The following is a 13947-nucleotide window of genomic DNA, read 5'->3' on the forward strand; positions in this document are numbered from 1 at the left end:
AACATGTTCCTTATATCATTCTTTCAAGAGCCAACATATTTAAACATTCTTAAACAACAACTTCAAAAGACATATGCACTGTTCAAGCATTCATTCAGAAAACAAGAAGCATTGTCACCACATCAATATAATTAAACTAAGTTCAAGGATAAATTTGAAACTCATGTACTTCTTGTTCTTTGAATTAAAACATTTTTCATTTAAGAGAGGTGATGGATTCATAGGACATTCATAACTTTAAGACATAGTACTAAATACTAATGATCATGTAATAAGACACAAACATGGATAAGCACTTAATCATAAAGAAAACGAAAATAGAAAATGTAAGAACAAGGAATGAATCCACCTTAGTGATGGTGGCGTTTCCTTCTTGAGGAACCAATGATGTCCTTGAGCTCTTCTATGTCTTTTCCTTGTCTTTGTTGCTCCTCCCTCATTGCTTTTTGATCTCTTCTAATTTCATGAAGGATGATGGAGTGCTCTTGATGTTCCACCCTTAATTGTCCCATGTTGGAACTTAATTCTCCTAGGGAGGTGTTGATTTGCTCCCAAAAATTCTGTGGAGGAAAGTGCATCCCTTGAGGTATCTCAGGGGTTTCTTGATGATGAGCTTCTTCATGTGCCTGTTGAGATCCATGAATGTGCTCTCTTGTTTGCTCCATCCTTTTCTTAGTGATGGGCTTGTGAGATGAATCTTTCCATCTCCCATGGCTCAGAGGTGGAAGCAATTGTCTTCCCTTTCCTCTTTCTTGAGGTTTCTCTGGCCTTAGGTGCCATTAATGGTTATGGAAAAAAAAAAGCTATGCTTTTACCACACCAAACTTGGAATATTGCTCGCCTCGAGCAAAAGAAGAAAGAATAGAGAAGAAGAAGAAGATATGGAGGAGATGGAGGGATGTGTGTATGGATGTGAGTGGTGAATGGAAAACAGAAGGGATGACCATGAATGGAGAGAGAGGGTGAGGTGGGTGGGGATCCTGTGAGATTCACAGATCCTGAGATGATCCTGTGGTGTCCACAGATCCTGAGGTGTCAAGGATTTACAACCTTGCACCAAATAGGCATGCTAAATGCCCTTGCACACAAATCTGGGCATTCAGCGCCAGATTGGTGCTTGTTTTGGGCGTTGAACGCCCATTTGTTGCCCATTTCTGGCTGAACGCCAGAACATGCTTGTTCTGGGGTTCAGCGCAGCTCTCTCCAGGGTGCAATTCTGGCGTTCAAACGCCCAGATGCTGCCCATTTTGGGCGTTCAGCGCCAGAACCATGCTCTGTTCTGGCGTTGAACGCCAGCCAGATGCTTCTTACTGGCATTTAAACGCCAGTAAGGTCTTCCTCCAGGGTGTGATTTTTTTTCTGCTGTTTTTTATTCCGTTTTCAATTTTTATATTTATTTTGTGACTCCACATGATCATGAACTAATAAACATGAAAGAACAAGAAAATTAGATAAATAAAAATTGGGTTGCCTCCCAACAAGCGCTTCTTTAATGTCAGTAGCTTGACAGTGGGCTCTCATGGAGCCTCACAGATGTTCAGAGCATTGTTGAGACTCCCAACACCAAACTTAGAGTTTGGATATGGGAGTTCAACACCAAACTTAGAGTTTGGTTGTGGCCTCCCAACACCAAACTTAGAGTTTGACTGTGGGGGCTCTGGTTGACTCTGTTTAAGAGAAGCTTTTTATGCTTCCTCTCCATGTTTACAGAAGGATGACCTTGAGTTATAAACTCAAGGGAGTCCTCATTCAATTGAAGGACTAGTTTGCCTCTGTCACATCAATCACAGCTCTTGTTGTGGCTAGGAAGGGTCTTCCAAGGATGATGGATTCATCATCATTCTTCCCAGTATCTAGGACTATGAAATCAGCAGGGATGTAAAGGCCTTCAACCTTTACTAACACGTCCTCTACTTGTCCATAAGCCTGTTTTCTTGAATTGTCTGCCATCTCTAATGAGATTTTAGTAGCTTGCACCCCAAAGATTCCCAGTTTCTCTATTACAGAGAGGGACATGAGGTTTATCCCTGAACCAAGGTCACACAAAGCCTTTTCAAAGATCATGTTGCCTATGGTACAAGGTATTACGAACTTTCCAGGATCCTGTTTCTTCTGAGGCAATGTCAGTTGATCCAGATCACTTAGTTCATTGGTGAACAAGGGAGGTTCATCTTCCCAAGTCTCAATACCAAATAATTTGGCATTCACCTTCATGATTGCACCAAGGTACTTGGTAACTTGCTCTTCAGTAACATCCTCATTCTCTTCAGAAGATGAATGCTCTTCAGAGCTCATGAAGGGCATAAGGAGGTTCAATGGAATCTCTATGGTCTCTAGATGAGTCTCAGATTCCTTTGGTTCCTCAAAGGGAAACTCCTTATTGATCACTGGACGTCCCAGGAGGTCTTCCTCACTGGGATTTACGTCCTCCCCTTCCTCTCCAGGTTCGGCCGTGTTGACTATGTCAATGGCCTTGCACTCTCCTTTTGGATTTTCTTCTGTATTGCTTGGGAGAGTACTAGGAGGGATTTCAGTGATCCTTTTACTCAGCTGGCCCACTTGTGCCTCCAAATTTCTAATGGAGGATCTTGTTTCATTCATGAAACTTACAGTGGCCTTAGATAGATCAGAGACTAAGTTTGCTAAATTAGAGGTATTTTGTTCAGAGTTTTCTGTCTGTTGCTGAGTGGATGATGGAAAGGTTTACTATGTTAAACCTATTTCTTCACATTATTAAAGCCTTGTTGAGCTTGGTGCACGAAATTGTGATGTCCAGGCTCAAACAATCCCTGGCAACGTGAGCAACTTGGTGCACTGATCTCAATACATAATTGTCACAACTTCGATACAACTAACCAGCAAGTGCACTGGGTCGTCCAAGTAATACCTTACATGAGTAAGGGTCGAATCCCACGGAGATTGTTGGTATGAAGCAAGCTATGGTCACCTTGTAAATCTCAGTCAGGCAGATATAAATTGATAATGGTGTTTTCGAATATTATATAATAAAATAGGGATAGAGGTACTTATGTAATTCATTGGTAGGAATTTCAGATAAGCGAATGGAGATGCTTTTCGTTCCTCTGAACCTCTGCTTTCCTGCTATCTTCATCCAATCAGTCTTACTCCTTTCCATGGCTGGCTTTATGTGATACATCACCACTGTCAATGCTACTTTCGGTCATCTCTCGGGAAAATGATCCAATGCCTGTCACGGCACGGCTAATCGTCTGGAGGCATCACCCTTGTCAATGGCTTCATCTTATCCTCTCAGTGAATAATATGCTCACGCACCCTGTCACAGCACGGCTATTCATCTGTCGGTTCTCGATCATGCTGGAATAGGATTTACTATCCTTTTGCGTCTGTCACTAACGCCCTGCAATCGCGAGTTAGGAGCTCGTCACAGTCATTCAATCATTGAATCCTACTCGGAATACCACAGACAAGGTTTAGACTTTCCGGATTCTCTTGAATGCCGCCATCATTCTAGCTTACGCCACGAAGATTCTGGTTAGGAGACCTAAGAGATACTCATTCTAGCTTATTTCATGTAGAACAGAAGTGTTTGTCAGGCACGCGTTCATAAGGGAGAAGGATGATGAGCGTCACACATAATCATCACCTTCATCATGTTCTTGGGTGCGAATGGATATCTTAGAAGCGAAATAAGATGAATTGAATAGAAAACAGAAGTACTTTGCATTAATCTTTGAGGAACAGCAGAGCTCCACACCTTAATCTATGGAGTGCAGAAACTCTACCGTTGAAAATACATAAGTGAAAGGTCCAGGCATGGCCGAGATGGCCAGCCCCTTGATCTAAGAACAATGCTTCAAAGATGATCCTAAGATCCTAAGATGATCAAAAGATTCCTAATACAATAGTAAAAGGTCCTATTTATAATAAACTAGCTACTAGGGTTTACATGAGTAAGTAATTGATGCATAAATCCACTTCTGGGGCCCACTTGGTGTGTGTTTGGGCTGAGCCTGAGTGTTGCACGTGCAGAGGCCATTTGTGGAGTTGAACGCCAGTTTCTGTGCCAGTTTGGGCGTTCAACTCTGGTTTTGGATCCTTTTCTGGCGCTGGACGCCAGATTTGGGCAGAAGGCTTGCATTGAACGCCAGTTTACGTCGTCAATTCTTGGCCAAAGTATAGACTATTATATATTGCTGGAAAGCCCTGGATGTCTACTTTCCAACGCAATTGGAAGCGCGCCATTTCGAGTTCTGTAGCTCCAGAAAATCCACTTTGAGTGCAGGGAGGTCAGAATCCAACAGCATCAGCAGTCCTTCTTCAACCTCTGAATCTGATTTTTGCTCAAGTCCCTCAATTTCAGCCAGAAAATACCTGAAATTACAGAAAAATACACAAACTCATATTAAAGTCCAGAAATGTGAATTTAACATAAAAACTAATGAAAACATCCCTAAAAGTAACTAGATCCTACTAAAAACATACTAAAAACAATGTCTAAATTGTTGCTTGTCCCCAAGCAACTGAAAATCAAATAGGATAAAAAGAAGAGAATATACTATAAATTCCAAACTATCAATGAAACATAGCTCCAATCATATGAGCGGGACTTATAGCTTTTTGCCTCTTGAATAGTTTTGGCATCTCACTTTATCCATTGAGGTTCAGAATGATTGGCATCTATAGGAACTTCAGATTTCGAATAGTGTTATTGACTCTCCTAGTTTAGTATGATGATTCTTGAACACAGTTTTTTTATGAGTCTTGTCCGTGGCCCTAAGCACTTTGTTTTCCAGTATTACCACCGGATACATAAATGCCACAGACACATAATTGGGTGAACCTTTTCAGATTGTGACTCAGCTTTGCTAAAGTCCCCAATTAGAGGTGTCCAGGGTTCTTAAGCACACTCTTCTTTTGCTTTGGACCTTGACTTTAACCACTCAGTCTCAAGTTTTCACTTGACACCTACACGCCATAAGCACATGGTTAGGGACAGCTTGGTTTAGCCGCTTAGACCAGGATTTTATTCCTTTAGGCCCTCCTATCCACTGATGCTCAAAGCCTTGGGATCCCTTTTTTATTTGCCCTTGCCTTTTGGTTTTAAGGGTTATTGGCTTTTTCTGCTTGCTTTTTCTTTTTCTTTATTATTATTATTATTTTTTTCTGCAAGCTTTGTTCTTTGCTGCTTTTTCTTGCTTCAAGAATCGTTTTTATGATTTTTCAGATTATCAAATAACATGTCTCCTAGTCATCATTCTTTCAAGAGCCAACATATTTAACATTCTTAAACAACAACTTCAAAAGACATATGCACTGTTCAAGCATACATTCAGAAAACAAGAAGCATTGTCACCACATCAATATAATTAGGCTAAGTTCAAGGATAAATTCGAAACTCATGTACTTCTTGTTCTTTTGAATTAAAACATTTTTCATTTAAGAGAGGTGATGGATTCATAGGACATTCATATCTTTAAGACAAAGTTACTAACTACTAATGATCATGTAATGAAGGCACAAACATAGATAAGCACATAACATAGAAAACGAAAAACAGAGAAAGCAAGAACAAGGAATGAATCCACCTTAGTGATGGTGGCATTTCCTTCTTGAGGAACCAATGATGTCCTTGAGCTCTTCTATGTCTCTTCCTTGTCTTTGTTGCTCCTCCCTCATTGCTTTTTGATCTTCTCTTATTTCATGAAGCATGATGGAGTGCTCTTGATGTTCCACCCTTAGTTGTCCCATATTGGAACTCAATTCTTCTAGGGAGGTGTTGATGTGCTCCCAATAGTTTTGTGGAGGAAAGTGCATTTGAGGTATTTCCGGAATCTCATGGTGATGAGCTTCTTCGCCTCTTGAGCTCCATGACTGGGCTCTCTTGCTTGCTCCATCTTTTTCTTAGTGATGGGCTTTTCCTCTTTAATGAGGATATCTCCCTCTATGTCAATCCCAGCTGAATTGCATAGGTGGCAAATGAGGTGAGGAAAGGCTAACCTTGCCATGGTGGAGGACTTGTCAGCCACCTTGTAGAGTTCTTGAGGTATAATCTCATGAACTTCCACCTCTTCTCCAATCATGATGCTATGGATCATGATGGCCCGGTCTATAGTAACTTCAGACCGGTTGCTAGTGGGAATGATTGAGCATTGAATAAACTCCAACCATCCTCTAGTAATAGGCTTGAGGTCCAATCTTCTTAGTTGAACCGGCTTGCCTTTGGAGTCAATCTTCCATTGAGCTCCTTCTACACATATGTCCATAAGGACTTGGTCCAACCTTTGATCAAAGTTGACTCTCCTTGTGTAGGGGCGTGCGTTTTCTTCCATGTATGGCAAGTTGAACGCCAACCTCACATTCTCCGGACTAAAATCTAAGTATTTCCCCCGAACCATTGTAACATAGTTCTTTGGATCCGGGTTCTTACTTTGATCATGGTTCTTGGTGATCCATGCATTGGCATAGAACTCTTGAACCATTAGGATGCCGACTTGTTGGATGGGATTTGTTAGAACTTCCCAACCTCTTCTTTGAATTTCATGTCGGATCTCCGGATACTCATTTCTTTTGAGTTTAAAAGGGACCTCAGGGATCACCTTCTTCTTGGCCACAACATCATAGAAGTGGTCTTGATGGGCTTTAGAGATGAATCTTTCCATCTCCCATGACTCGGATGTGGAAGCTTTTGTCTTCCCTTTCCCTCTTCTAGAGGATTCTCCGGTCTTGGGTGCCATCAATGGTAATGGAAAAACAAAAAAGCTATGCTTTTACCACACCAAACTTAGAATATTGCTCGCCCTCGAGCAATAAACAAAAGAATAGAAGAAGAAGAAGAAGAAATATGGAGAGGGAGAGGGAGATGTGGTTTCGGCTAAGGAGAGTGTAGAGGGGTGTGTTGTGTGAATTTGGTGAAGAATGGAGGTCTTTATATAGGGAATGGAGGGGGGGTTAAGGTTCGGCCATATGGGTGGGTTTGGGTGGGAAATTGGTTTTGAATTTTGAAGGTAGGTGGAGTTTATGAGGTAGGTTTATTGGGAGGAGTGGGTGGATGTGAGTGGTGAAGAGGTGATGGGGAAGAGAGTTTGAGGTGATTGGTGAAGGGTTTTTGGGTAAAAGTGTTTATGGGGTTGTGTGAAAGAGAGTGGTGAGAAGAAGTGAGTGGAGGTAGGTGGGGATCCTGTGGGGTCCACAGATCCTGAGTGGATCCTGTGGGGTCCACAGATCCTGAGGTGTTCAAGGATTTACATCCCTGCACCCATTAGGCATGTAAAAATGCCTTTGTATCCAACTCTGGGCGTTCAGCGCCAGGTTGGTGGCCATTTTGGGCGTTCAACGCCCATCTGTGTGCCATTTCTGGCGTTGAACGCCAGAACCATGCCTGTTCTGGCGTTCAGCGCCCAGAAGCTGCCCATTTTGGGCGTTCAGCGCCAGAACCATGCTCTGTTCTGGCGCTGAACGCCAGACAGATGCTCCTCCAGGGTGTAATTTTTCTTCTGCTGTTTTTGATTCCATTTTCAATTTTTATATTTATTTTGTGACTCCACATGATCATGAACCTAAGAAAACATGAAAAACAATAAAAATAAGAATTAGATAAACATTGGGTTGCCTCCCAACAAGCGCTTCTTTAATGTCAATAGCTTGACAGTGGGCTCTCATGGAGCCTCACAGATGTGCAGAGCTTTGTTGAGACTCTCCAACACCAGACTTAGAGTTTGGATATGGGAGTTCAACACCAAACTTAGAGTTTGGTTGTGGCCTCCTAACACCAAACTTAGAGTTTGACTGTGGGGGCTCGGGTTGACTCTGCTTGGAGAGAAGCTTTTTCTGCTTCCTCTCCATGGTTGCAGAGGGAGATCCTTGAGTTTTAAACACAAGGGACTTCTCATTCCATTGAAGGAATATTTCACCTCTGTCAGCATCAATCACAGCTCTTGCTGTGGCCAGGAAAGGTCTTCCTAGGATGATGGATTCATCCTCTTCCTTTCCAGTATCCAGGACTATGAAATCAGCAGGGATGTAAAGGCCTTCAACCTTTACTAACACGTCCTCTACTTGTCCATATGCCTGTTTTCTTGAGCTGTCTGCCATCTCTAATGAGATTTTCGCAGCTTGCACCCCACAGATTCCTAGTTTCTCTATTACAGAGAGGGGCATGAGGTCTATTCCTGAACCAAGGTCACACAGAGCCTTAAAGATCATGGTGCCTATGGTGCAGGGTATTATGAACTTTTCAGGATCCTGTCTCTTCTGAGGCAATGTCAGTTGATCCAGATCACTTAGTTCATTGATGAACAAGGGAGGTTCAACTTCCCAAGTATCAATGCCAAATAATTTGGCATTCAGCTTCATGATTGCACCAAGAAACTTGGCAGTTTGCTCTTCAGTAACATCCTCATTCTCTTCAGAAGAGGAATACTCATCAGAGCTCATGAAGGGCATAAGGAGGTTCAATGGAATCTCTATGGTCGCTAGATGAGCCTCAGAGTCCTTTGGTTCCTCAGAGGGAAGCTCCTTATTGACCACTGGACGTCCCAGGAGGTCTTCCTCCTTGGGATTCACGTCCTCTCCTCTCCTCACAGGTTCGGCCATGGCGCTTATGTCAATGGCCTTGCACTCTCCTTTTGGATTCTCTTCTGTATTGCTTGGGAGAGTACTAGGAGGGATTTCAGTGATCCTTTTACTCAGCTGGCCCACTTGTGCTTCCAGATTTCTAATGGAAGATCTTGTTTCATTCATGAAACTTACAGTGGCCTTAGATAGATCAGAGACTAAGTTTGCTAAATTAGAAGTATTTTGTTCAGAGTTCTCTGTCTGTTGCTGAGTGAATGATGGAAAAGGCTTGCTATTGCTAAACCTGTTTCTTCCACCATTATTAAAGCCTTGTTGGGGCTTTTGATCCTTCCATGAGAAATTTGGATGATTTCTCCATGTTGAGTTATAGGTGTTTCCATAAGGTTCACCTAAGTAATTTACCTCTGCTATTGCAGGGTTCTCAGGATCATAAGCTTCTTCTTCAGAAGATGCCTCTTAAGTACTGTTGGATGCAGCTTGCATTCCATGCAGACTCTGAGAAATCATATTGACTTGCTGAGTCAATATTTTATTCTGAGCCAATATGGCATTCAGAGTATCAACCTCAAGAACTCCCTTCTTCATAGGCGTCCCATTACTCACATGATTCCTTTCAGAAGTGTACATGAACTGGTTATTAGCAACCATGTCAATGAGTTCTTGAGCTTCTGCAGGCGTTTTCCTTAGGTGAATGGATCCACCTGCAGAAGTGTTCAGTGACATCTTTGATAGCTCAGATAAACCATCATAGAATATATCCAGGATGGTCCATTCTGAAAGCATGTCAGAAGGACACTTTTTGGTCAACTGTTTGTATCTTTCCCAAGCTTCATAGAGGGATTCACCTTCTTTCTGTCTGAAGGTTTGAACATCAGCTCTAAGCTTGCTCAGCTTTTGAGGAGGAAAGTACTTGGCTAAGAAAGCCGTGACCAGCTTATCCCAAGAGTTCAGGCTGTCTTTGGGTTGAGAATCCAACCATAATCTAGCTCTGTCTCTTACAGCAAAAGGGAAAAGCATGAGCCTGTAGACTTCAGGATCTACTCCATTAGTCTTAACAGTATCATATATCTGCAAGAATTCAGTTAAGAACTGAAAAGGATCTTCAGATGGAAGTCCATGAAACTTGCAGTTCTGCTGCATCAGAGAAACTAACTGAGGTTTCAGCTCAAAGTTGTTTGCTCCAATGGTAGGAATGGAGATGCTTCTTCCATGTAAATTGGAATTAGGTGCAGTGAAGTCACCAAGCATTCTCCTTGCATTGTTGTTGGGTTCGGCTGCCATCTCCTTTACTTGTTCGAAATTTTCAATCAAGTTGTCTCTGGATTGTTGTAATTTAGCTTCTCTTAATTTTCTCTTCAGAGTCCTTTCAGGTTCTGGATCAGCTTCAACAAGAATGCCTTTTTCTCTGTCCCTGCTCATAAGAAAGAGGAGAGAAAAAGAAAAGAAGAGGAATCCTCTATGTCACAGTAAAGAGGATCCTTATTGTTAGTAGAAGAAAAGAAGAAGAAATTCGAACACAGATAGAAGAGGGGGGTCGAATTTGGTGATGATGTGAGGAAGAGATGTTAGTTAATGAATGAATAAATAGAATAGGATGAAAGAGAAGGAGGGAATTTTCGAAAATTAATTTTGAAAAGGAGTTAGTGATTTTTTTTTTTTGAAAATAGTTTTTGAAGAATGTTAGTGATTTTCGAAAATTAAGATTTAAAAAATAAAATAATTAATAAATTAAAAAAGAAATTTTGAAAAAGGGGGAAGATATTTTCGAAAATGAGAGAGAGAGAGAGTTAGTTAGGTGGTTTTGAAAAAGTTACGAAACAAACAAAAAGTTAGTTAGTTAGTTGAAACAAATTTTGAAAAGATAGGAAGTTAGGAAGTTAGAGAAGATATTTTGAAATCAAATTTTTGAAAAAGATAAGATAAGAAGATATTTTGGAAATTAATTTTGAAAAAGATTTGATTTTTAAAATCTCAATTAATGACTTGATTCATAAGAAATCACAAGATATGATTCTAGAACTTAAAGTTTGAATCTTTCTTAACAAGCAAGTAACAAACTTCAAATTTTTGAATCAAAACATTAATTGATTATGTTATTTTCGAAAATTTGATATAAAAATAAGAAAAAGATTTTTGAAAAATATTTTTGGAATTTTCGTAAATAACTAAGAATTTTGAAAAAGATTTGATTTTTGAAAAAGATTTTGAAAAAGATAAGATTTTCAAATTGAAAATTTGATTTGACTCATAAGAAACAACTTGATTTTAAAAATTTTTGAAAAAGTCAATCTAAATTTTCGAATTTGATGAGAGAAAAAGGGAAAGATATTTTTTTTTGATTTTTGAAATTTTTATGAAAAACATGAAAATTATGCAATGCATGAAATTTTTAAATCAAAACAATGAATGCATGTAAGAATTCTATGAATGTCAAGATGAACACCAAGAACATTATGAATGTCAAGATGAACATCATAGACACAATTTTGAAAAATTTTTAATGCAAAGAAAACATGCAAGACACCAAACTTAGAATTCTTTAACGCTTACGCATCAAGAATTCAAGGATGCATATAATAAACATGAAAAGACACAAAACAAAAAATCATCAAGATCAAACAAGAAGACTTACCAAGAACAACTTGAAGATCATGAAGAACACTATGAATGCATGAAATTTTCGAAAAAATGCAAGATGCATATGCAAGTGACACCAAACTTATGATATGACTCAAGACTCAAACAAGAAACAGAAAAATATTTTTGATTTTTATGATTTTCTAATTTTTTTGGTAATTTTTTCGAAAATTATATGAAAAAGAAAAAATAAGGATTCCAAAATTTTTGATATGAATTCCAGGAATCTTGCATTCTTAGTCTAAAGCTTCAGTCCAGGAATTAGACATGGCTCACTAGCCAGCCAAGCTTTCAATGAAAGCTCCAGTCCAAAACACTAGACATGGCCAATGGCCAGCCAAGCTTTAGCATTTAACACCAGAGTATATTGATCTTGATAACAAATTGCTGCTCATCATTTATCAAGTATGTAACTTACCTCTGATGGTTTGGAAGCCTCAGTCCAAAAGAATTTAGACATGGCTTTACAGCCAGCCAGGCTTCACATGCTTCATGAAACACTAGAATTCATTCTTAAAAATCTTGAATAAAATTTTTGAAAAATTTTTGAAAAGAAAACAAAACGAAAAGAAAATTACCTAATCTGAGCAACAAGATGAACCGTCAGTTGTCCAAACTCAAACAATCCCCGGCAACGGCGCCAAAAACTTGGTGCACGAAATTGTGATGTCCAGGCTCAAACAATCCCTGGCAACGTGAGCAACTTGGTGCGCTGATCTCAATACATAATTGTCACAACTTCGATACAACTAACCAGCAAGTGCACTGGGTCGTCCAAGTAATACCTTACGTGAGTAAGGGTCGAATCCCACGGAGATTGTTGGTATGAAGCAGGCTATGGTCACCTTGTAAATCCCAGTCAGACAGATATAAATTGATAATGGTGTTTTCGAATATTATATAATAAAATAGGGATAGAGGTACTTATGTAATTCATTGGTAGGAATTTCAGATAAGCGAATGGAGATGCTTTTCGTTCCTCTGAACCTCTGCTTTCCTGCTATCTTCATCCAATCAGTCTTACTCTTTTCCATGGCTGGCTTTATGTGATACATCACCACTGTCAATGGCTACTTTCGGTCATCTCTCGGGAAAATGATCCAATGCCCTGTCACGGCACGGCTAATCGTCTGGAGGCATCACCCTTGTCAATGGCTTCATCTTATCCTCTTAGTGAATAATATGCTCACGCACCCTGTCACGGCACGGCTATTCATCTGTCGGTTCTCGATCATGCTGGAATAGGATTTACTATCCTTTTGCGTCTGTCACTAACGCCCTGCAATCGCGAGTTAGGAGCTCGTCACAGTCATTCAATCATTGAATCCTACTCGGAATACCACAGACAAGGTTTAGACTTTCCGGATTCTCTTGAATGCCGCCATCATTCTAGCTTACGCCACGAAGATTCTGGTTAGGAGATCTAAGAGATACTCATTCTAGCTTATTTCATGTAGAACAGAAGTGTTTGTCAGGCACGCGTTCATAAGGGAGAAGGATGATGAGCGTCACACATAATCATCACCTTCATCACGTTCTTGGGTGCGAATGGATATCTTAGAAGCGAAATAAGATGAATTGAATAGAAAACAGAAGTACTTTGCATTAATCGTTGAGGAACAGCAGAGCTCCACACCTTAATCTATGGAGTGCAGAAACTCTACCGTTGAAAATACATAAGTGAAAGGTCCAGGCATGGCCGAGATGGCCAGCCCCCTTGATCTAAGAACAATGTGTTCAAAGATGATCCTAAGATCCTAAGATGATCAAAAGATGCCTAATACAATAGTAAAAGGTCCTATTTATAATAAACTAGCTACTAGGGTTTACATGAGTAAGTAATTGATGCATAAATCCACTTCCGGGGCCCACTTGGTGTGTGTTTGGGCTGAGCCTGAGTGTTGCACGTGCAGAGGCCATTTGTGGAGTTGAACGCCAGTTTCTGTGCCAGTTTGGGCGTTCAACTCTGGTTTTGGATCCTTTTCTGGCGCTGGACGCCAGATTTGGGCAAAAGGCTGGCGTTGAACGCCAGTTTACGTCGTCAATTCTTGGCCAAAGTATGGACTATTATATATTTCTGGAAAGCCCTGGATGTCTACTTTCCAACGCAATTGGAAGCGCACCATTTCGAGTTCTGTAGCTCCAGAAAATCCACTTTGAGTGCAGGGAGGTCAGAATCCAACAACATCAGCAGTCCTTCTTCAACCTCTGAATCTGATTTTTGCTCAAGTCCCTCAATTTTAGCCAGAAAATACCTAAAATTACAGAAAAACACACAAACTCATAGTAAAGTCCAGAAATGTGAATTTAACATAAAAACTAATGAAAACATCCCTAAAAGTAACTAGATCCTACTAAAAACATACTAAAAACAATGTCAAAAAGCGTATAAATTATCCGCTCATCAAGGCTTTTGTTGATCCTTCTATGAGAGATTTGGGTGATTTCTCCATGAGGGGTTATAGGTGTTTCCATAAGGTTCACCCATGTAATTCACCTCTGCTATTGCAGGGTTTTCAGGATCATAAGCTTCTTCTTCAGAAGATGCCTCTTGAGTACTGTTGGATGCAGCTTGCATTCCATTCAGACTCTGAGAAATCATATTGACTTGCTGAGTCAATATTTTATTCTGAGCCAATATGGCATTCAGAGTATCAATTTCAAGAACTTCCTTCTTCATAGGCGTCCCATTACTCATAGGATTCCTCTCAGAAGTGTACATGAACTGGTTATTAGCAACCATGTCAATGAGTT

At 40.2% G+C, this 13947-nt stretch overlaps 1 non-coding gene across 1 annotated transcript; it reads left to right on the forward strand.

The window, feature by feature from the left end:
* Positions 1-9333: 9333 nt before the first annotated feature.
* LOC112787434 (small nucleolar RNA R71) lies at positions 9334-9441 on the forward strand. Its single transcript, XR_003194849.1, has one exon. It is a non-coding gene; the product is annotated as a small nucleolar RNA R71 (small nucleolar RNA).
* Positions 9442-13947: the final 4506 nt, after the last annotated feature.

Source organism: Arachis hypogaea, chromosome 20 (assembly GCF_003086295.3).
Source record: "Arachis hypogaea cultivar Tifrunner chromosome 20, arahy.Tifrunner.gnm2.J5K5, whole genome shotgun sequence".
Classification (NCBI taxonomy): Eukaryota; Viridiplantae; Streptophyta; class Magnoliopsida; order Fabales; family Fabaceae; genus Arachis; species Arachis hypogaea.